Source organism: Rhinopithecus roxellana, chromosome 6 (genome assembly GCF_007565055.1).
Source record: "Rhinopithecus roxellana isolate Shanxi Qingling chromosome 6, ASM756505v1, whole genome shotgun sequence".
Lineage (NCBI taxonomy): Eukaryota > Metazoa > Chordata > Mammalia > Primates > Cercopithecidae > Rhinopithecus > Rhinopithecus roxellana.
Window position 1 is genome coordinate 144,137,701 of NC_044554.1, and position 24,644 is coordinate 144,162,344.

The 24,644-nt window shown below is 37.3% G+C and overlaps 1 protein-coding gene and 1 pseudogene across 4 annotated transcripts in view; one reads left to right on the forward strand and one right to left on the reverse strand.

Moving 5' to 3' along the window:
• Positions 1 to 24,644, forward strand: part of HDAC9 (histone deacetylase 9) — a 907,594-nt gene that overhangs the window by 90,004 nt on the left and 792,946 nt on the right. The window lies entirely within an intron of this gene.
• On the reverse strand, positions 14,849 to 14,941 carry LOC115898493 (annotated as a pseudogene).

The following is a 24,644-nucleotide window of genomic DNA, read 5'->3' on the forward strand; positions in this document are numbered from 1 at the left end:
GCTCTGGAAACACCTGTCATCTATCTTTTATTTAGTAAATCTCCCCTTGTCCCAGATTCCTCATTTGGAAAATGTGTCATGAATTTGTTATGTTGGTATCATGAAAGATGTAATTGTAAAAGAGATAGTAAAGTATCACATATTCATTTAGAATGATCACTGATAAATTTGTGCTTTTTTTCTCTCAACCATGACCTGTAACTATCCTTTTTTGAATGTCACAAAAATCTCATGTCTATAAGCCTTTCCACACTGATGAGATGGAGGCCTAAAGCCATCATCTCCCAGCTCTGTCACAATTTCCAGATTTGTCTGTGTCTGTAGGTTGCTCACTTTTGAGCACATAGAATTATGCCATCCTTTTCAAATTACATGTTAGCTCCCTACTTTATCCCACCCCCAGTAGTGAGCACATTAGTTGCCTTGCTTCATCTTTTGGTGTGTTTTCACACGGTTTGTCATGCCAGCATTTCTTCTGAGCAACCCTCCCAACCACACATACACACACACACACACACACACACACACACACACACACACACTCTTAACCTATGGACATTTGCTGTTGTAAATTCATTACATATGGTGCAATGAAAATATTTGCTCTGTGTGTCTTTCTGGACCTTGTACTAGCAACCTTGTCGTGTCATTTTTGTCAAGTGATTTTCTTAGTTTTTTTTTTTTCCCCCCAAATCAGCCATGTCACTGATAAGATTGATGAGTATGAGAGATTGATCATTTTACGTTTTCCATCCTGTCACCATACAAGAGGTTGTATTTGGTAACCAGATTAGATGAAAGAGTGTCAGAACTCAATGGGCTGTATAACATGTGGCAGTTAGCAGAGTAAATTGGAAAGAATAAGAATACCAGAAGGAGCCAAGAAATACCTATTAGAAACCCCCATCTGCCCTAACTAACTTTGGGCCTTTGAGAACAAGTTACTTTATCTCTCTGGATGTCAGTTTTCTATCTTGTATTAGTTTCCTGTGGCTGCTGTAACAAATTGCCACACACTTGGTGGCCTAAAACAAAAGAAATGTATTTTTTCACAGTTCCAGAAGCCAGAAGTCCAAAATCAGTTTCACTGGGCTATTTTAAATGAAGGTATCAGTAGGACCTTGCTCCCCACAAAGATGGGCTCAAATGAAGGTATCAGTAGGACCTTGCTCCCCACAAAGACTCCAGGGGACAATCTGTTTATTTTCTCTTCTAGCATCTGGTGGCTGCTGGCATTCCTTGGTTTGTGACTGTATCACTCCAGTCTTTGCCTTTGGGGTCACATTGCCTTCTTTTGCGTGTGTATCATATCTCCTCCTCCTTCACTCTTATATGCATATGTGTGATTGTATTTTGGGACCACCTGGATAATCTGAGATAATCTCCCCATCTAAGAACCTTTAAGCACATCTGGGAAGTCCTTTTTTGCCCTAAGAGGTAACATTCACAAGTTCTAGGGATAAGGATGTGGGTATCTTTTGAGAGGTCATTATTCAGCTACTGCACATCTGAAATAATTTCTGAAGTCACACTGGCTTGGCTTGTAATTGCTATTCATTTCATTCATTTGTTCATTCACCAAACTTTTATTTCATGCCTAATATGTGCCAGACACTGTTCTAGGCTTTAGGAATAACCCACTGATCATGCCTTTAGTAAATTCATTATATTGTGGTGAGATTACCATACAGAATAAATGCTAAAATAAAGATAAAAGGGACAATTTAGACTATTGGATTAATTCTTTGTATGTCTCCTTTTGCACAGTTCTAGAGCACAAGCCACCACCATGCCTTAGTACTTGTAAATCATTTTAGTAACTATAAGGATTATGTGTAGCCTGTGGACCAGAAAGTATTTTACAGAGGACAAAACACGTATCAGCTTAAATTCAATTCAGATGAATATATTGAGTACCAAAAAAAGTTTAGGCCTCCACCACAATTATACAATTTTTATGAACGCTGGCTGCACATCAGCATCAATAGCAGCCCTTTACAAACTACTCATACCTGTCCCCTGACCCCGCCTTGTGCTTGGTTCTGGGTGGAGCCCAGGGGTCCTTTAAAAAAAATCTTATTAGCGGATTCTTAGATGCTGAGAGCACTGAACAGAGAGAACCTGTGGTCTAAAGAATAGGAAAACCAAATACAAGGGTACTGGTACAAATGCAAGTCAAAATGCTGTAAGTTTTATTAGGATATATAGAAACAAAATAATTTGGATACTCAGAGGAAAATGAGATCACATCTGGCTCAAGGGAAATTTGAATACAGAAGCATTTGAAATGTCCTTGATTGATGTGTAAAATTTCAACAGGCATTGATTGGGGGAGGGTGGAGGAAAGGGAATCCACAGAGGTCTGGAGTAGGGGAAAAGGTGTGTGTCATGGCCAGCAGCAGGGCCCAGGAGCCAAGATCTAGGCACCAATTCTCTCTCCTTTTGCTGAGACTTTCTGGCCTGGAAACTTGAAGAGCTTGAGAATTCTAAATTTAAATCTGGTCTTCTAGGTCATTGTGCAGGTATATTTTTTCAAGGCACCTGTATTTTATTTGACAGGTGATAGGTTGATTTATACTTTTAAAAAATTTAGAAACATGATTTCTGGGCTTCCGTTTGTACTCTTGGTCTATGTCCTACAAGTATTAGGAGCAGGCTTCTGTGGGGGAAATAAAAAGGGAGAGGAATGTTTTAAAGTGTTTCAAAAGAATAGCCAATATGTGATGACTGACTGGAAAACAGACAAACACAGTGGGAGGTAACGAAGGTAATTTAGAAGTTCAAGAACGACAGTCGAGTTAGTGGGAGTGAGAGATATTGATGGAAAAGATAGCTAGCGTTTGTTCAATTTTTCTCACAAGCCAGAGGCTTTCACTGCATTTTCTTTATGTCAGTGAATTACTTTCATAAGCCTTGGGGTAGGTACTATTCTTATCCCATTTTACAGTCAGGGAAATTGAGACTTTGAGAGGTTAGTTATCTTGCTCTATCAAGGTCTCACAGTAAATCTAGCACTTGGATCCAGGTGCCTTAATTCTAGAGTTTGTGTTGTTAACCACAGTTCTGCTAGTTGTCAGGAGACTGGCTTGAGACTAAGGTTGATGAAGAGTAGTTGAATTCAAAGATAGGAATTTAAGAATCATAAGAAGAGAGGTCACAGTCAAAAACTCGTGTAGTATCAAATCAGCAAGCATCACCTTATCAATTAAAAGAAGGAAGAAAGAGAGGAGAGTAGAGGGACAAGACTAAACATCACTGAAGCTTTCAGGGCAGTATCTTATACCTGTTTATGGCTGCCAGTCACTTAACATGTGGTTCATTTTTTTTAAAAAAGTCCTTGAATATTTAAGTAAACAAATGAACCAATCCCTCAATCCTGAGTTTTTCTACCTGTGCTTCAGATTCTACATACATACTAATTACGATGGCTAGAAGGAGACAAATCTAAAGAATTTCCTCAACTTTTGCTGCCTGTTTTTGTGACCCTGAGTCAGTTTCAAATACTTGGGGACCTTCCTTCCTTAGATTCCATTTTTTTCACCTTATTCCATCTTTTCCCCCACAGAAGATGGCTGCTTTTGGAAAGTTTTCCTAGCATGAGAAGATTGGCAGAACAGTTCACTATTTTTATCATTTTAAACAGTTTTTTTTTTAGTTTAAATTTTTAATTTTTCTGTAGAGATGGGTGTCTTGCTATGTTGCCTAGGCTGATCTCAAAATCTTGGCCTCAAGAGATCCTCCTGCTTTGGCCTCCCAAAGTGTTATAATTACAGGTGTGGGCCATCACACCTGGCCATTTTAAACAGTTTGTAAACTAAGATATTAAAGTGACAATACATAAATGGTAAAGTGTCCTGGGCTGCTGAGTGTCTTTCTCCTACCCTCCTCTTCGAGTGCCCTAAAACTTTTTTCATTCTACCATTCTCACAATGAGTATGCATAAAAAGTCACTATTAAATAATCCAGGAAAATAAAACTATTGCCTTTAAAATATATAAATTATAAATTTTTTTTGTTACCTGTCATTGCAGGTTGAGTATTCCTTATCTGATATGCTTGGGACCAGAAGTGTTTTAGAGTTTGTATTTGGATTTTGGAATATTTGCATATAAATAATGAGCTATCAGCCAGGCACAGTGGCTCGTGCCTATAATCCTAGCACTTTGGGAGGCTGAGGCAGGCAGATCACCTGAGGTTGGACGTTCGAGACTAGCCTGACCAACATGGAGAAACCCCATCTCTACTAAAAATACAAAATTAGCTGGACGTGGCGGCACATGCCTGTAATCCCAGCTACTTGGGAGACTGAGGCAGGAGAATTGCTTGAACCCGGGAGGCTGAGGTTGCAGTGAGTCAAGATCACTCCATTGCACTCCAGCATGGGCAACAAGAGTGAAACTCCATCTCAAATAAATAAATAAATAAATAAATAAATAAATAAATAAATAGATAGTGAGCTCTCTTGGGGATGAGACCCAAGTCTAAACATGAAAGTAATTTATGTTTCATACCTACCATATGCAAATAGCCTGAAGGTAATTTTATTCAATATTTTAAATAATTTTATGAATGAAACAAAATTTGTATGCCTGAGGTCAGGTGAGGAATTTCCACATGCGGCATCATGTGGGTGTTCAAAAAGCTTCAGATTTTGGAACATTTTGGATTTCAGATTTTCAAAATAGGGATGTTTCACAATCAGAATCCAGCATATTCATTTGAAAGGTGTAGGATATTGAATAACAGCTATATAGTTGTGTCAGATATTTTATGTTATAGTACTGTATTTTTTTTGTGCTCTTGTATCAGAGTCACGTTTTTATTAAGATTTATAATTTATACCTAATCTCTTAAAAATACTGCAGAGCTTGCCTTAGTCTGTATCCTGCATGTGCTGTTTTTTTTTTCTAGTACTGTAATTGAGTTGCTATGTAAAATATGGTCTGCCTACGTAATTCTTCCCACCTGACTTTATTAGGAACATTAGTAGAATAGCAATATCACAGAATGTTTGATTAGAATCATGGGAAATCAAACTAATTTGCACTAAAGGTCAAGACTGGCTTTCAAAGCAAGTTATTTTTATGGTTAGAAGTAAAACAACTTTATTTACAGACAGCGATCGAGGCAAAAGAAGGCCATTTGTTATTTGAAAGACATCAGGAAAGCCATTGATTCTCGATTTGGACTATACATTAAAATAACCTGGAGAACTAAAAACGAAAACAAAAAATCTGAACCAGGATCACCACTTCAATGATATTGACTTAATTTGACTTTTATGAGGCTTAGGCATGAGTATTCATTAAACCTCCAAGGTAATTATAATGTGCAACTAAAGTTGAGAACCACTATTAAAGCAAGCATCAGGAAAGCACAAAGAGCAGGATAAAGTAAATATAAAATCCTTACCATTTAGGAGATGACATATCCTTTCTAAAAGAGGAAATATTGTCTAATTAGTTATGAAAACTAAACTTTTAGTTCTATGTTGAAAAGGGACAGATTAATCTCATTTAAATATTGTTACAAGCATAGGTAAGAGTACATAAATCTATACTTTTTAAAAAGTCCCCTTTTTCCCCTTTGTATTTAAACTCGCTTATCTTCTTATATTCAAGATTATTAAATCTCAGCTATGGGCCTCGTTTTCCCCTACCTCCACATTGTTCCAATTTATAAATTGAAGCTGTACATTAATTTCCAAATGAATGATTTAAAATCAACGGAATAAATGGGGCACTTGCAATCAATGAAAAAATCCAGCGATTATGTCGGGCGTTTTTTTCTCCATAAGGAAAGCATGATTAGTCTTGCAAAATGGTATTTTGTCACTTTGTGCAAGTATCTTGATCATTCTGGGCCTATGTTGCTTTTTCTATAAAACTGGGATATCACATATTGCTGAATTGCAGTGACCATTTATTGAGTGTTCATTGTATTTCAGGTTCTAAGTGTATTAAGTTCTTTATATGTGATATCTCATTTCATCAGAGTGAAAACACTATGGAGTAAGGACTATTTTCTAAAATCCTATTCTGAAGATGGAAAACCAAGCCTCAGAGACTTGCCTAGCTAGGTTAACATGTCTAAAGTTATGTTTCTTATTATCAACTGGGCCAGGATCTGAATTTAGACAGTCCAACACCATAGCCAGTGGTAACAAGGTAGTACTAACCCTCTGTCGAGACAAATTTTTCTTTTTAGCTGACTGGTTAAGACTAAAATTAAAACTTGTACCTTCTTTACAGGGACATTTTCCAGAAAGATGATCTTGATATTTCCCAACTGAACAACAGATTTTTCTGTTGAAGCTAACAAGGAACAGGTGCACTGCTGGCGTTGGCATCCGCCTCTGGCACCGGACTTGTGGTAGGATGGTGCTCTCTGGTGCTGGTTGGGTTTTAAGGAAGGAGCATTACACTGAAAAATTCCCAAAGTCGGCCGGGCGCGGTGGCTCAAGCCTGTAATCCCAGCACTTTGGGAGGCCGAGGCGGGCAGATCACGAGGTCAGCAGATCGAGACCATCCTGGCTAACACGGTGAAACCCTGTCTCTACTAAAAAATACAAAAAAAAAAAAACCTAGCCGGGCGAGGTGGCAGGCGCCTGTAGTCCCAGCTACTCGGGAGGCTGAGGCAGGAGAATGGTGTAAACTTGGGAGGCGGAGCTTGCAGTGAGCTGAGATCCGGCCACTGCACTCCAGCCTGGGCGACAGAGCGAGACTCCGTCTCAAAAAAAAAAAAAAAAAAAAAAAAAAAAAATTCCCAAAGTCCATAAGACTCTGCCCCACTCTTCACTTCCAAATCTTAGAGAAAACTTCGGGTGGGGGGAAAACAGAAGAGAGCTTGTCTGGATTAACGTGAATTGGCTTGAGGAATGTCAGGAGTGGGAAGCCGGGTAAATTTGTGGTCAGAAGACCTTAATTAAATTCCTGGCTCTCCTCTTCATGCCCTGAAAGTCACTCAACTTTTCTGAATCTCAGTTTTCTCATCTTTAAAATAGAAATGGTGATGTGGTAATTGAATTCCATACTTAAAAGGACAGATAATCAAATAAGATAATGTACTGTAAAAACTCTAAATAAAGCATAAGAAGGTTTTGAAAACTGTTAATGTTAACAAAAGCAGATTTTTATTTTCTAATTGGAAGACTTTATCTTTTTAACATGCAGAATAAAAGTAAAACAATGTTTACTCTACAAAACTACTTGAACTAGAATGCCCTTCTGGTATACTTGGACTGACTTTTACTTCCCCCAAGTGCTCAAAACCCCTATGCATTTAAGCAACTTCCAGGTGTACCAGTTACTGCCTAATGGGCAAATCCCATGATCTTTTCTCAGTCTTCATAGAATTATAGCAGTAGTAATTTATTATTCAGTAAATGTACATTGAGTACCTACTATGTCCCTGAAATGGGTTTAAGGTCATTGGAAATACAAGTCAGTGAAAATAAAGGCAGGCAAAAACAAAATTGCCTATTAAGTACCTAATGTGGACAAAGTGTTACATATAATATCATTGAATCTTTACAGCAATCCTGTGACATAGGTTTTACTGGCATTACTTATAAATGAGGATACTGAGGGTCAGAGACTTCAAGAGGCATGTCTGGCACATCCTAGCAAAGAGAAAAGTAGAACTGGGATTAAAATCCTATTCTATCTTCTTTTCTAGAAAGTGGTTTTTCTTGTGACCATTTATATGTTACTTCATTAACTCATACTTCACTCAGTCTAGTCCTTTGACTTTCTTCTTTCTATGAACATCACAGATATTTTCTTAGCCACCTGTGGTTAAAACCATGGCACCATCTTTAGAACTCTTACTCTATTCTCCTCCACATCAAATCTGTTTCAATGTTAATGAACTTTATCTTCCATTTTTGTTGCCAATCTTGAGCACTTATTACTTCTTGCTACTACTCTTGTGCTAGACTTACAACTAGTCTACTTTCCCTCTCCACTCCATTCAGCCTAATCCATACAGTGTTGCCTAGTGAATCTTACTAAAGTACAAATCTAGTTATGTCACTTCTCGAAAATCTTCCATGGCTTGTCATGGCCTGCCATGGCCTACAGAAATTGTTGGTAATCACAAGGCATTCCTACTGTCAAGGGTATAGGGCAAACCATATTTTTAGCCTTCTCCTTCAGTGTGCTTCTTCCTGTGCACAAAATTCATGTTTCCCAGGCTTGTCTGATAAGAATCACCTGGGGCTTAAGTAATTTGTAGATTCAATGGTATTCCCATCAAAATACCATTAACATTCTTCACAGAGGTAGAAAAAGCTATTTTAAATTTCATAGGGAATCAAAGACGACCCCGTATAGCCAAGACAATCCTAAGCAAAAATAACAAAGCTGGAGGCATCACGCTACTTGAATTCAAACTATACTACAAGGCTACAGTAACCAAAACAGCATGGTACTGATACCAAAACAGATATATAGATCAATGGAGCAGAACAGAGTCCTCAGAAATAGCACACACATCTGCAACCATCTGATCTTTGGTAAACCTGACAAAAACAAGCAATGGAGAAAGGATTTCCTGTTTAATAAATGGTGTTGGGAAAACTGGCTAGCCATATGCAGAAAATTGAAACTGGACCCCTTCCTTACACCTTATACAAAAATTAACTCAAAATGGATTAAGGGCTGAAATGTAAAACCCCAAACCATAAAAACCCTAGAAGAAAACCTAGGCAATACCATTCAGGACATAGGCATGAGAAAAGACTTCCTGACAAAAATGCCGAAAGCAATTGCGACAAAAGCCAAAATTGACAAAAGGGATCTGTTTAAAGAGCTTCTGCACAGCAAAAGAAACTGTCATCAGAGTGAACAGGCAACCTACAGAATGGGAGAAAATTCTTGCAATCTACCCATCTGATAAAGGTCTAATATTCAGAATTTACAGGAAACTTAAACATATTTACAAGAAAAAGACAACCCTATCAAAAAGTGGGCAAAGGTTATGAACAGACACTTCTCAAAAGAAGACATTTATGTGACCAGTGAACATATAAAAAAATCTCAACATCACTAATCATCAGAGAAATGCAAACAAAACCACAATTAGATACTATCTCATGCCAGTTAGAATTGCGATTATTAAAAAGTCAGGAAATAATAGATACTGGCGAGGCTGTGGAGAAATAGGAATGCTTTTATACTACTGGTGGGGATGAAAATTAGTTCAACTATTGTGGAAGACAGTATGGCGATTCTTCAAGGATCTGGAACCAGAAATACCATTTGACCCAGCAATCCCATTACTGGGTATATGTCCAAAGGAATATAAATCATTCTGCTATAAAGACAAATGTACATGTATGTTTATTGCAGCACTATTTACAATAGCAAAGACATGGAACCAACCCAAATGCCCATCAATGACAGACTGGCTTAAGAAAATGTGGTACATATACACCATGGAATATATACACAATGCATCCATACAAAGGAATGAGATCATGTCCTTCGCAGGAACAGGGATGAAGCTGGAAACCATCATCCTCAGCAAACTAACACAGTAACAGAAAACCAAATACTGCATGTTCTCACTCATAAGTAGAAGTTGAACATTGAGAATACATCACACAGAGAGGGGAACAACATACTCCAGGGCCTGTTGAGGGGTGGGGGGTGAGGGGAGGGAACTTAGAGGATGAATCAATAGGCGCAGCAAACCACCATGGCATATATACCTATATAACAAACCTGCACGTTCTGTACATGTGTCCTGTTTTGTTTATTTTTTGTTAGAAGAAATAAAGGAATCACCTGGAGCTCATTAATATGGGAGTTCCCAGGCCCCACTTGACCATACTGAGCCAGAATCCTCAAGGATTTACAGAGCCTTGTGGGGCATGGTAAGACTGGTGTTCCTCCCAGAGACCCAGAACACAGGTGCATGCCTGTGACCATCCTAGGTCTCTCACGAGCACTGTGTGTTGAGGAAGTCAGCCAGCATCACCTGATATGATGACACTTTGTCATATCTGAGACCTCCAAGTCACCCTTTCTCATACATTACTGAGGTGCAAACCAAGTGCCAAAAAACCCAAGACACATTAATTAAATTGAATCCTCCAAAGAATTGGTTTTCTCACATTTTTAAGAGCATGAGATATTTTTATGTGAGCACAAAGTGAAACACATAAAAAGATTTAACTTGTAAATAACTTTGTGTGTGTGTGTGTGTGTGTGTGTGTGTGTGTGTGTGTGTGTGTGTTTTGAGATAGAGTTTTGCTCTTGTTGCCCAGGCTGGAGTGCAGTGGCGTGATCTCGGCTCACTGCAACCTCTGCCTCCTGGGTTCAAGTGATTCTTCTGCCTCAGCCTTCCGACTAGCTGGGATTACAGGCGCCTGCTGGGATTACAGCCTGGCAAATTATTTTTTGTATTTTTAGTAGAGATGGGGTTTCACCATGTTGGCTAGGCTGGTCTCAAACTCCTGACCTCAGGTGATCCACCCATCTTACCCTCCCAAAGTGCTGGGATTACAGGCATGAGCCACCATGCCTGGCCATAAATAACTTGTTTAGCTCATACATGAATTGTCCAATTTTGGACTTGTATACATAGCTAGATATACATATATAATTGTATATAATTAAATATGTGTATATGTGTACATAAATGATTATGGGCATATGTGTTTGTGTGTTTGAATATATATGCATAGGGATAGGGATACACATGTACATGCATAGATGACTTGCCTTCACCAAAAATTATACAGATGTTTCTCAACTTACAATGGGGCTATATCCTGATAAAACCATTATCAGTCAAAAAATTGTACTTATAACCTGGCTTATAAAAAGACCCCCCAATATTGCAAGATAAAAGACGTTAACTGTAAGATTATGATGCAAGAGGAAAATAATGATCAGAAAATACGTAGGAGTGGAAAAAGTTTCTATAAAAATTTCTACACTACCGCTGAAATAGCTGTTAAATAGCATATTGAAATAAAGATTGGTGCTTTTCTCTCTTTCTTTTATTTTCCTGATTTTCACTCTTATTAAATAAAGTTACTCAGCTTTTGAAATCACTTTTATCATCTCACTATGTATTTACATATTTTTTTCTTCTCAGAAATTTGTTTGTACCAAATTCCTTTTAAATATTTAAATATTATGCATGTTTTACCTTTGTAAACTTCTACCTTTGTAAAACATGCAGAATATTATTTATCTCATGGATTTCACCCACTGTCAAATGTCTACTTCTCTATCACCAGTAAATACTTGAATATTATTAAGTGATAATATTTTTAGAATTACAGGCATCAAACTATAGTTGACTTTTGAACAACACAGGGGTTAAGGGTGCCATCCCCACCCCCAGTGGAAAATTCATGTACAACTTTTTGATTCCCTGAGAACTTAACCATTAATACCCCACTGTTGACTGGAAGCCTTACTGATAGCACAAACCAGTGATTAACACATTCTTTTATGTTGTATGTTTTATACACTGTGTTCTTACAATAAAGTAAGCTATACAAAAGAAAATGTTATTAAGAAAATCATAAGGAAGGGAAGATATATTGCCATTTATTAGCTGTGTGGGTGAAGAAAAGTTATTTAACTTGACTACACTCAGTTTATGCATTAAATAATCTTTGCAGACCTGGTAAGCACTGGATGAAATAATGTAATAAGACAAAAATGTGAAGGTTTTCTCCATAGTCTTATCACTCTGTATCATAATTTAATCATGTTTCTTTACACTGTTTCTCAATTCCTGAGAGAATGATTTTAGATAAACCCAGAGAACTCTCTTTGAATATCATTCTTTGTTTCAAACGTATTTCCCTGTGGCAGGAAGCGATAAACACACAAGGCATAGACAGCTAGTGACTGAAGAGGAAGTTAATGGTGTTTGTTTTTCCTCCAGAATTAGTAGTTCAGAAATTAAAAATAAAAATGTGGCTTGCCAAGTTTGTAAACTATACAGAATTCTTTGATTACAAGATGACAATGAATTTAATTTTTGTGACATTTGTATTTCTTTAATACTTATGAATTGAAATGTTTTTAAAACTTATAAATTTGCAGCTTTACATTCGGTAAACTATAATGATTAAAATATCCAAATCCATTAATTTCTTCCTTGTCCTGTAAACTTGAAAACTGAGAAAAGATTTAGAGGAAAGCATTTTGAAATCATTGACAAGCACAAATACTGTTAGACTGTATGTCAAGATTGTATTGCTGCCCTTGAGGAGACGTTATAGGTGCTTTTTAAGCTATGACGAGAAGACATAAACAAGGCCTTTCCCCAGCTATGTGCTGGAAAAAGAAACCTCAGTTGTGATTGTACAGTATTGCTTGACTCAAAAGTCAACTCATTTTCCACCAGGGATTCCTGTCCTGTCCATTCCTGGAAATGAGGTAGAATGAACCAGGGGGGGCTGTCACAGTAGAATGCGGCGATTTAGGAAAATCTACAAGTGACAGTAAATGCTATTCTAGAAAGTTATTATTTTTTTTTTATTTCAGGGAGCAAATCCTTTATATTTGGCAGGGATGATGCAACTTCTTAGTGGTGTCTTTCATTTAATTAAAATTAAGATTGATGTGGCTTGCTGCTGCTGCAAAATATCATTCTGACTTTTGCTTAGCTATTCAATGATTTGTAAATATTCAAATGCACTTTGTTATGGATAAAAGGGAGTTCCTTGGGTAGATGTTTAACTTTTATTGCAAAACCTCTTGTGTTCACTTATGTTGCCAGATTTGGTAGTAGTCATGCACCCTAGGAAAATCACTGGCAAAACAGTGGAGTGGAAAGGATCATGAGTATTTACTGTGAGGAGAAGGGAAGGTAAAGATGTTATAGGGGTTATATCATTTCACTTAGGAATTTGCTTTGGAAATGTCATTAAGGAAATAGTATGTGGGGGTGGTAGGTAGTTTTAGATTGTTTCTAAGTAAAATTACGATTTTTCTTTTAATGAACTGCAAAGAAATCATCTAGTCCAGTGCTCATGAAACCAATTTAGTAGGTTGCAATTCAACAATGGAATAGAATAGGCTACAATACAACATGCCAGAGTGCACACACATAGTACGATTTAGTGTTAATTTATGAGACTACATGAGTTTTATATAGATAAGCATGTTGCTATATATATGTGCAATGCATTTAATATGAAATGTATTTCTTATATGAGTAGCTGTTGAAAAGCTTAAAAGCCACTGATTGACTTTTTCTCCCATTTTACAGATGAGAGAGGCTGATTCCATTCTATTTGAGTGGGTCTCCTTGAGGCAGCTTATCTATCATCAGGTCTCTCTTGTTAAAATCTGTTTAATTACCTATGCATCTTTTACACTTTTTCACCTTTGCTCAAAAATTCCTATATTTTTGTGACCAGAAATTGGATTAAAGATGCTGATTCTGGGGAGATAATCTTTGCTGAGTCTCTAAGCACCATGTTGGGTGGGTAGTTGGTACTTGTAATACCAAGGGGAAAAGAACAGAGTATTTATAGCTCTCTGTAGAGATAAGATCAGTTATCTTAGGTAAAGTCAGGTGAAAAGGTGGAACAATAATACATTTCATCAATAGATTCAACCAAATAATCATTAGCTTCTACCATTTGTTTCAGTTCAGTTCAACAAATACTTACTGAGCTCCTACTTTGTATCAGGTATTTTGCTAGCCACTTACTTCCTCCTTTATGGGACATGAATTAGTCATACAATTAAATTGATCTCTCCCTTTGCTTGTGGTGTACAGGGAGATTTACTGAAGTAAAAGGGGATTTTGTTTGTCAAAGATGTAAGAGACGTAGTGCCATGTTTTATAACACAATATGCTACTTTGGAAATCTGTTATGCCTTACCTAGAAATGTTCCTAATATCTTGAACTCCACCTTTCACTCATTAGGAAGTCCTGCAATATAAAGTTCACCTATAATATTTTTCTCTATGTTTGCTTTCATAACACATTGATTTATATTGAACTTTCTCCTTGTTGCTATTTATACAGTGTCAGTTCTGCTGTACGAGCTGATGTGTGTGTGTGTGTGTGTGTGTGTGTGTGTGTGTGTGTGTGTGTGTGTGTTTTTCTCTGACTACCTGAGAATCGAGGCAGCAGGGCCAAGGGTGCTGCCTCACCATGTGAGGTTTTGTGTTTCCCACCTTGTTGTGCTTCTTGTTTGCCTTTCTGCCTGGCAGTTCCTGTAGGTGGTGTTCTGTTTTCTCTCTTTGTTTTTAAAGTGTTTGTGCAAAGCATATTATTCTGTTTTTACTTTGCTTCTTAATTGAGTATTGGCCATGTAACTTATTGCTTGAAACAGTTACAGCATCAGGGAATGGTCCCAAATGGCACCCTGAGCCTGATTTTTCTTGATAGCTGTCACTGCGGAAAGGGACACCCATGAGGTAGGTCCAAGCCAAAGAAAGGAGATGTATAAGCACAGCCTAATCTTATTAGTGGGTCTAGAAAAACTGCTTCTTTATTAAATGTCAATCTTTTAAATCTTTGCTAATTATAATAATGAAACATGATATTTTGTAGTCATTTTTACTTGCATTCTTGATTATTAGTAGTTTTGAACATTTTTCCATATCTCTGTAGGATTTTCTTCCCCTGTTGGAATTTCTGTTTGTGTCCTTTGGTTATTTTTCTTTTAGACTGTTCTATTTTGTTATTGATTTATAAGACCTTTTTTCTATCTTATTGAAATTAATCATTTTCATTGTGGTTAAATTTTACCATTTTAACACATTTTGAGTGTGCACTTTAGTGGCATTAAGTACATTCACATCATTTGCCACCCTCACCACTGTCCATCTCCAGAAATTTCCCCTTATCCCAAACCAAAAAAAAACATAGTAGGTGCTATGAAACTAGGCCCGATGGCCTCTTCCATTCTTAACAAGGGAGATGCTAACCTTCTCTTTTTTCCCACAACGCTAGTAACATTTCTTGAATGGTCGAATCCCTTAATTATTTCTCTGGATCCAGTGCTGCCATGATGATTGCAACTTCATTTTAAAGATGTATTCGGACATTAAATAAACAGGCAAACAGCTGTTCTCATATGACCATCTTATTGAGCAAATTCTGTTTTGTTTAGTCTTTATAGTTCTTCCACTTGTTGTTTAATCTACTGGTGTTTGATGTTTTCCTTGCTTGCCAATGTGATATTTCCAGCCGTGCATGGAAATTAATTTTCTATTTGAATAGACAATTCCAGGAAATTATCTATTAAGGTTATAGGAGGCAAAGAGAGTTTTGCTTTATAGTTGTGTGTGTGTGTGTGTGTGTGGTGTTCGTGGCATTATAAGGAGGGAAGGTTGATTTAAGAGTTCATGATTGCCAGTTTTTGTTTTTAACTAATATTATTTAAATAAAATAAACTTTGCCACTGGTCACAAAAGCTGCCAATAATAGGAAGTATGGGACACTGAAAACTTATTTTCTATCTGAAACAGCAATTCTAAATGGATCACTCATGGACTCTGAAACCTTTTCTGGACAACAGACCTCTTTGAATATCTGACAGATTCTGTGGAACCTCAAACCCTGAGGTTCCCATATTTTTATCTAAAACCCTAGTTGAGGTGCATTTTGGAATCAAGAATTTATCAGATTTTAAAAAGCTAGTATGATATTAAAAATGTATTAGGTTTGCAAAAGGACCATATACCCCCATATTACCTATCACCTTTAATGGAGTCTGGGATGATTCCCTATAATAAAAAAAAAATATTTCTGCAGTTAAATTCATAGATCTTAATCTTAAATGAGATAAATAAAAACATTAAATAGCCTCACATCTGTGTAGGTCAGTTTTTGCTGCCAGATGAGTTGAGGTTTGTTGCCAAACCATTTCTGAAAAATCTTTGTTCTTTAGGATCAGTGATAAGGGACAAACACAATTTCACCTGTACTCTAGGGGGTTCTACTGTCCTTGGTCAGGAGTGGTTTGGCTCCATGTACCAGCCGGGCCTGCTTCTTCTCCTCAGCCCTACTCAAGTCGTGGACTTAGCATTTTCACTGTTACAGACATTTTTGCTTCTGGGGTTCTGCACCTGTCACTTTTTGATGAATTTAATCCTCTTTTTTGCAGCCATATTGTATATGGGCTCTCGTTCTTTATACTCAGTATGTTTGCCATCGTGTGTAAATGTTTCATCATAATGTGAACACGTATATTATGTTCTTCATCATCCCTGTTCCTTTGCATCAGTTATTCTCAATACTTGAAATGCCTTTTTCTGCTTTCCTCCTGTTAATTTATCCTCTACTACATCATTCTGCCTGGATAACCTATTTTCCCCCTCTGTTATATTTTCTATATTCCTTTAAAGCTTTGTGTCTACCACTGTTTTAGCGTGTATCACATTCCTCCATAATTATTTGAATATTTATCCATCTCTTATATAAGACTGAACGTTTCTTGAGAGTAATACCTCTTTATACATCCATTGCCTTGCACAGTGCCTGGCACATACAGATTCAAAACTTTTCAGCCCAAGATAAATAGAAGGTGTACATTTGGAGGCAGTGGGGTAAGACTGGAGACATGAGAAAGAGGGATGTACAATCTTAATCAATTAGAGTGCAAGACAGAATAGTGTAGAGGAAGAGTGATTTTGTTTAGTTTATGTGCACATGAAGATTAGGAAATTAAATGATATGTATGGTTTGGAGCATGGAGAAATTTCAAAAAGGAGGTAAAGTTTCAGATGAAGCTAGGCAAATGGATGAGATTGGGATGGGGTAGGCAAAGAAGAATGTACAATGCTTTCAGAGAAGGGAGTATGTTGAGGAGCGAATTGGCATTGGTAGCTGAACAAGGTATTTAAGCTATTGGCAAATTATAATGGAAGTTCTGAATTATGAGATGATGGAAGAAAAAAGTCAGTAGGCCAAATGGTGCTGGATTATAAAAAGCAATATATAATAATAAGAAGAATTGAATCTATTCAGAGCAAGGTGTCATTATAAGTTAAGGAGTAGAACAGGGATGGTAAGATAAAAACATTTCCGAAAATAAATGTGTCCACAGCATACCCAGTGATGCCTGAACTAAAGGGTGTAGGAGTGTGGAGCTGAGTTGTTTTACATCATAAAGACCTAAACTGAGAAGACAGTAATGAGACTGGAGAAAAGGGTGTGAAACTTTTGAAAAGTAAAACCATAGTGTGATAGTTAATTTCTTGTGTCAACTGGACTGGGCTACAGGTTGCCCAGATATTTGGTCTAACATTACTTAGGATGATCCTGTGAGGGTGATTTTAGATGAGATTAACATTTAAACCAGTAGACTGAGTACAGCAGATTGCCCCCTGTAATGGGGATGGGCCTCATGCAATTAGTTGAAGGCCTGAATAGAGCAAAAGGCTGACCTCCCTTATGTAAGGGAGAATTCTTTTGCCTGACAGCCTTTAAACTGGGACATTGACCCTTACTGGTTCTGCAGTAGCCTTCTGGCTTCTGGCTCAAAACTGGGAAATCAGCTCTGCAGCTTTTGGACTTGTCAGACCCCTTAATCATGTGAGCCAATTCCTTATAATCAGTCTCCCTTTCTCTCTCTCTCTCTCTCTCTGGAGAACCCTGACTAATACACGTAGTATGTGGAGACTGACTAGATATGGGAGCCACAGGAGGTGAGAAAGGAATTAACAATTACTTAGGAATAGGAATGGAGAAATTGAAAAGGGCAGTTGATTTTGAAGGAAAATATAGTCTGTTGACTCTGAAGTGATATTAGAGATTCAAGTGAAATTGCTGTAAGCAGCTGTAGTGAGGTAGCTTGTGTGGGTGAGGCTGCATGTTGCATCTTGGAATCATCTACAAGTAGGGTAAAAGAAGTTACATGACAGAACAGAGTTCGCAGGGGAATGAGAGAGACAAGCATAGGCGAGGATTTGACTGAGGTTCTTCAGGTGGAAATTGTGGGGCTAGAGGAGAAAGACGAGCCAGTGTGTAAAAATATCATTGATGACAGAGCTCTCTTGACATTGATTTGTCAGCCTCTTGCACCAGAATGAGAGCTCTATGAGGCCAACAATTGACTCAGTCCTCTTTCCCTAGCTTTAAGTGTTGTACTTCAGATATTTGAGATCTCTGTTTTTAATTCATGTTCTACTTGAGACAAAGCCTTTTTGAAGGAAGACTGAACCAGGAGTTAGGATTTATTTGCTATAATCTTGACTTTGCACTTAGATATAGAGACTGAGGTTTGACATTTTAATTCCTAGGATTTTGACTTCCTTTTTCAAAAAATGAGGAGATTGGATTAAGAATTTCTAGGATTCCTTACAACTCAAAAGTTACGGAGAAAAATAGCTATAGGCTGAAAATTGTTCTGAGCTGCAAAAATTGCCTTGAGTAACTTAGAAAATAAACATTATAGCAAATCATCTTTTATACCCCTTTTTTGGATGTTTTATTAATTTAATATCAAAGTATTATAATATATTAAATACATCGAAACATGTAATCTTGTCTAGAAGCAGCTTTGGGCTAAAAATTTTCTTCGCAAAATATTAAAGCTGTGATTTTTAAAAGAAGATCTCTTATAGAGGACCTAACCCTACTTTATATAGCATTAAATTAATATAACTGTAAAAATGAAAAAAATATAAGCAGCATTTTTCTTTAAATATCAACACCATAAAGAAATTTTGGTTCCTATGGAAATTTTATTCTGTTACAAATCTTCCAACTCTAAAATCTTCTTGTAGAGTTGATTATGTAATTTAGGGAAGAATCAGTGGCTCAAATGGTCCTGTGTTTTCCATGCTTCATTCGAAATTCTCTTGCATCTCCTCATATGTTTCTAGATGTGTTAATATCACACAACCTCACAATATCCATTTTTAATTTATGGAAGAATACTTTCTGTTTTTAATAGCACCATCTTCTAGGTTATATCCAATGTCAGTTTTGGGTATTTGATCAATATGTGATGGTTAAATTATAGATGATTAACTTTTTTCCTAATTGTACAATTGGAAATACGGTGAATTTCCAAAAATAGTTTGGAGAAAATATGAACTCTATTTTAAAAATGTGCATGTGTGTTGATATAATGTATTTGACATAGAAACTATCAAACAGGAATAGATGTCATAAACTTTAATTCAAAGGCATTAAACTACTAGCACTAACAACCAACATTTTTTTTTAATCAAATAGAACTTATTATGCCCCCAGGGTCATGCATTGTTTTAGATATTAGTTAACATTATAATTGTCTTCTCATTTTCTGGTATGCACGGGTGCTCTCCATGACCATTCTTTGTCATTTATCACCTACAGTGTAAAATTTCCATCAGGAAACAATCTTCTGCCTTGAACTACCAAAGGGCTGATTTTGCTTTTTGTCATTTAAGGTTTTTTCCTTTTTTCTGTTGTCTTTTTTTGTTGTTGTTGTTTTTAATTTGCTTTAGAGCTTCTTTATTGAGGACAACTAACAGTTAAGAATTTTCTTGGGGAATAGTGTCACAGCAAAAATCATACATAGGCTTTTCAAATACAATTCTTCTGTCTACAAAGTAAAGCTAGAAGTATTGTTGATTTACAATAGATATAATTTAAAATTATTTATTTTTATTTTCCACAGATCCCACTTTCTGGATTTCTTGTGAAGTTTAATAATTTATCCTTGGATTCATTTTATTTTTGTTTGTATTTATATAGAAGGCATTTAGCCATTCATGTTGATCAGCTGACTTCTTAGTTCCATTTGTATGATATAATGTCTGGATTATATGAACCCAGAGATCTGCTGTTACTGATTGCCCTGCAATCTGATAGATAAGAGATTAAAATGGGGTGGGTGTAGTGGCTCATGCATATAATCCTAGTGCTTTGGTAGGTCATGGTAGAAGGATTGCTTGAGGCCAGGAGTTTGCACGCAGCCTGGGAAACAGAGTGCGACCTCTCTTTACCAGATATAAAAAAATTAATTGGGTGTGGTGGCATGCTGAGGTCCCAACACTTTGGAAGGCTGAGGCAGGAGGGCTGCTTGAGGCCATGGTTTCAAGACCAGCCTGGACAACATAGTGAGGTCATGTGTCTTTAAAAAAAAAAAAAAAGGTCTTACTTAGTGTGCACATCTGTAGTCCTACCACTCAGGAGGCTGAGATGGGAGGGAGGATTGCTTGAGCCCCAGGAATTTGAGGCCGCAGTGAGCTATGATCACACCACTGCCCTCCAGCTTGGGCGACAGAGCGAGACCCTGTCTCTAAAACAAAAAACAGAGAGAAATAGAAAAAAAATAATAAGATGTATATATTCAGAAACGTAAAAAAGCAAGAGTAAAACTTTTGTGACAACTTTGTTCCATTTTTTTTTTCATTATTATTATACTTTAAGTTCTAGGGTACATGTGCATAACGTGCAGGTTTGTTACATACGTATACTTGTGCCATGTTGGTGTGCTGCACCCATCAACTCGTCAGCACCCATCAACTCGTCATTTCCATCAGGTATAACTCCCAATGCAATCCCTCCCCCCTCCCCCCTCCCCATGATAGGCCCCAATGTGTGATGTTCCCCTTCCCGAATCCAAGTGATCTCATTGTTCAGTTCCCACCTATGAGTGAGAACATGCGGTGTTTGGTTTTCTGTTCTTGTGATAGTTTGCTAAGAATGATGGTTTCCAGCTGCATCCATGTCCCTACAAAGGACACAAACTCATCCTTTTTTATGGCTGCATAGTATTCCATGGTGTATATGTGCCACATTTTCTTAATCCAGTCTGTCACTGATGGACATTTGGGTTGATTCCAAGTCTTTGCTATTGTGAATAGTGCCGCAATAAACATACGTGTGCATGTGTCTTTATAGCAGCATGATTTATGATCCTTTGGGTATATACCCAGTAGTGGGATGGCTGGGTCATATGGTACATCTAGTTCTAGATCCTTGAGGAATCGCCATACTGTTTTCCATAATGGTTGAACTAGTTTACAGTCCCATCAACAGTGTAAAAGTGTTCCTATTTCTCCACATCCTCTCCAGCACCTGTTGTTTCCTGACTTTTTAATGATTGCCATTCTAACTGGTGTGAGATGGTATCTCATTGTGGTTTTGATTTGCATTTCTCTGATGACGAGTGATGATGAGCATTTTTTCATGTGTCTGTTGGCTGTATGAATGTCTTCTTTTGAGAAATGTCTGTTCATATCCTTTGCCCAGTTTTTGATGAGGTTGTTTGTTTTTTTCTGGTAAGTTTGTTTGAGTTCTTTGTAGATTCTGGATATTAGCCCTTTGTCAGATGAGTAGATTGCAAAAATTTTCTCCCATTCTGTAGGTTGCCTGTTCACTCTGATGGTAGTTTCTTTTGCTGTGCAGAAGCTCTTTAGTTTAATTAGATCCCATTTGTCAATTTTGGCTTTTGTTGCCGTTGCTTTTGGTGTTTTAGACATGAAGTCCTTGCCCATGCCTATGTCCTGAATGGTACTACCTAGGTTTTCTTCTAGGGTTTTTATGGTATTAGGTCTAACATTTAAGTCTCTAATCCATCTTGAATTAATTTTCGTATAAGGAGTAAGGAAAGGATCCAGTTTCAGCTTTCTACTTATGGCTAGCCAATTTTCCCAGCACCATTTATTAAATAGGGAATCCTTTCCCCATTTCTTGTTTCTCTCAGGTTTGTCAAAGATCAGATGGCTGTAGATGTGTGGTATTATTTCTGAGGACTCTGTTCTGTTCCATTGGTCTATATCTCTGTTTTGGTACCAGTACCATGCTGTTTTGGTTACTGTAGCCTTATAGTATAGTTTGAAGACAGGTAGAGTGATGCCTCCAGCTTTGTTCTTTTGACTTAGGATTGTCTTGGCAATGCAGGGTCTTTTTTGGTTCCATATGAACTTTAAAGCAGTTTTTTCCAATTCTGTGAAGAAACTCATTGGTAGCTTGATGGGGATGGCATTGAATCTATAAATGACCTTGGGCAGTATGGCCATTTTCACAATATTGATTCTTCCTATCCATGAGCATGGTATCTTCTTCCATTTGTTTGTGTCCTCTTTTATTTCACTGAGCAGTGGTTTGTAGTTCTCCTTGAGGAGGTCCTTTACATCCCTTGTAAGTTGGATTCCTAGGTATTTTATTCTCTTTGAAGCAATTGTGAATGGAAGTTCATTCCTGATTTGGCTCTCTGTTTGTCTGTTACTGTTGTATAAGAATGCTTGTGATTTTGCACATTAATTTTGTATCCTGAGACTTTGCTGAAGTTGCTTATCAGCTTAAGGAGATTTTGGGCTGAGACGATGGGGTTTTCTAAATATACAATCATGTCATCTGCAAACAGGGACAATTTGACTTCTTCTTTTCCTAACTGAATACCCTTGATTTCTTTCTCTTGCCTGATTGCCCTAGCCAGAACTTCCACCACTATGTTGAATAGGAGTGGTGAGAGAGGGCATCCCTGTCTTGTGCCAGTTTTCAGAGGGAATTTTTCCAATTTTTGCCCATTCAGTATGATATTGGCTGTGGGTTTGTCATAAATAGCTCTTATTATTTTGAGGTACGTTCCATCAATACTGAATTTATTGAGCATTTTTAGCATGAAGGGCTGTTGAATTTTGTCAAAAGCCTTTTCTGCATCTATTGAGATAATCATGTGGTTCTTGTCTTTGGTTCTGTTTATATGCTGGATTACGTTTATTGATTTGCGAATGTTGAACCAGCCTTGCATCCCAGGGATGAAGCCCACTTGATCATGGTGGATAAGCTTTTTGATGTGCTGCTGAATCCGGTTTGCCAGTATTTTATTGAGGATTTTTGCATCGATGTTCATCAGGGATATTGGTCTAAAATTCTCTTTTTTTGTTGTGTCTCTGCCAGGCTTTGGTATCAGGATGATGTTGGCCTCATAAAATGAGTTAGGGAGGATTCCCTCTTTCTCTATTGATTGGAATCGTTTCAGAAGGAATAGTACCAGCTCCTCCTTGTACCTCTGGTAGAATTCAGCTGTGAATCCATCTGGTCCTGGACTTTTTTTGGTTGGTAGGCTATTAATTATTGCCTCAATTTCAGAGCCTGCTATTGGTCTATTCAGGGATTCAACTTCTTCCTGGTTTAGTCTTGGAAGAGTGTAAGTGTCCAGGAAATTATCCATTTCTTCTAGATTTTCTAGTTTATTTGCGTAGAGGTGTTTATAGTATTTTCTGATGGTAGTTTGTATTTCTGTGGGGTCGGTGGTGATATCCTCTTTATCATTTTTTATTGCGTCTATTTGATTCTTCTCTCTTTTGTTCTTTATTAGTCTTGCTAGCGGTCTGTCAATTTTGTTGATCTTTTCAAAAAACCAACTCCTGGATTCATTGATTTTTTGAAGGGTTTTTTGTGTCTCTATCTCCTTCAGTTCTGCTCTGATCTTAGTTATTTCTTGCCTTCTGCTAGCTTTTGAATGTATTTGCTCTTGCTTCTCTAGTTCTTTTAATTGTGATGTTAGAGTGTCAATTTTAGATCTTTCCAGCTTTCTCTTGTGGGCATTTAGTGCTATAAATTTCCCTCTACACACTGTTTTAAATGTGTCCCAGAGATTCTGGTATGTTGTATCTTTGTTCTCGTTGGTTTCAAAGAACATCTTTATTTCTGCCTTGGTTTTGTTATTTACCCAGTAGTCATTCAGAAGCAGGTTATTCAGTTTCCATGTAGTTGAGCGATTTTGACTGAGTTTCTTAGTCCTGAGTTCTAGTTTGATTGCACTGTGGTCTGAGAGACAGTTTGTTATAATTTCTGTTCTTTTACATTTGCTGAGGAGTGCTTTACTTCCAATTATGTGGTCAATTTTGGAATAAGTGTGATGTGGTGCTGAGAAGAATGTATATTCTGTTGATTTGGGGTGGAGAGTTCTATAGATGTCTATTAGGTCCGCTTGGTGCAGAGATGAGTTCAATTCCTGGATATCCTTGTTAACTTTCTGTCTCGTTGATCTGTCTAATGTTGACAGTGGGGTGTTGAAGTCTCCCATTATTATTGTATGGGAGTCTAAGTCTCTTTGTAAGTCTCTAAGGACTTGCTTTATGAATCTGGGTGCTCCTGTATTGGGTGCATATATATTTAGGAGAGTTAGCTCTTCCTGTTGAATTGATCCCTTTACCATTATGTAATGGCCTTCTTTGTCTCTTTTGATCTTTGATGGTTTAAAATCTATTTTATCAGAGACTAGGATTGCAACCCCTGCTTTTTTTTGTTCTCCATTTGCTTGGTAGATCTTCTCCATCCCTTTATTTTGAGCCTATGTATGTCTCTGCATGTGAGATGGGTCTCCTGAATACAGCAGACTGATGGGTCTTGACTCTTTATCCAGTTTGCCAGTCTGTGTCTTTTAATGGGAGCATTTAGTCCATTTACATTTAAGGTTAATATTGTTTTGTGTGAACTTGATCCTGCCATTATGATATTAACTGGTTATTTTGCTCGTTAGTTGATGCAGTTTCTTCCTAGCCTCGATGGTCTTTACATTTTGGCATGTTTTTGCGATGGCTGGTACCGGTTGTTCCTTTCCATGTTTAGGGCTTCCTTCAGGGTCTCTTGTAAGGCAGGCCTGGTGGTGACAAAATCTCTAAGCATTTGCTTATCTGTAAAGGATTTTATTTCTCCTTCACTTACGAAACTTAGTTTGGCTGGTTATGAAATTCTGGGT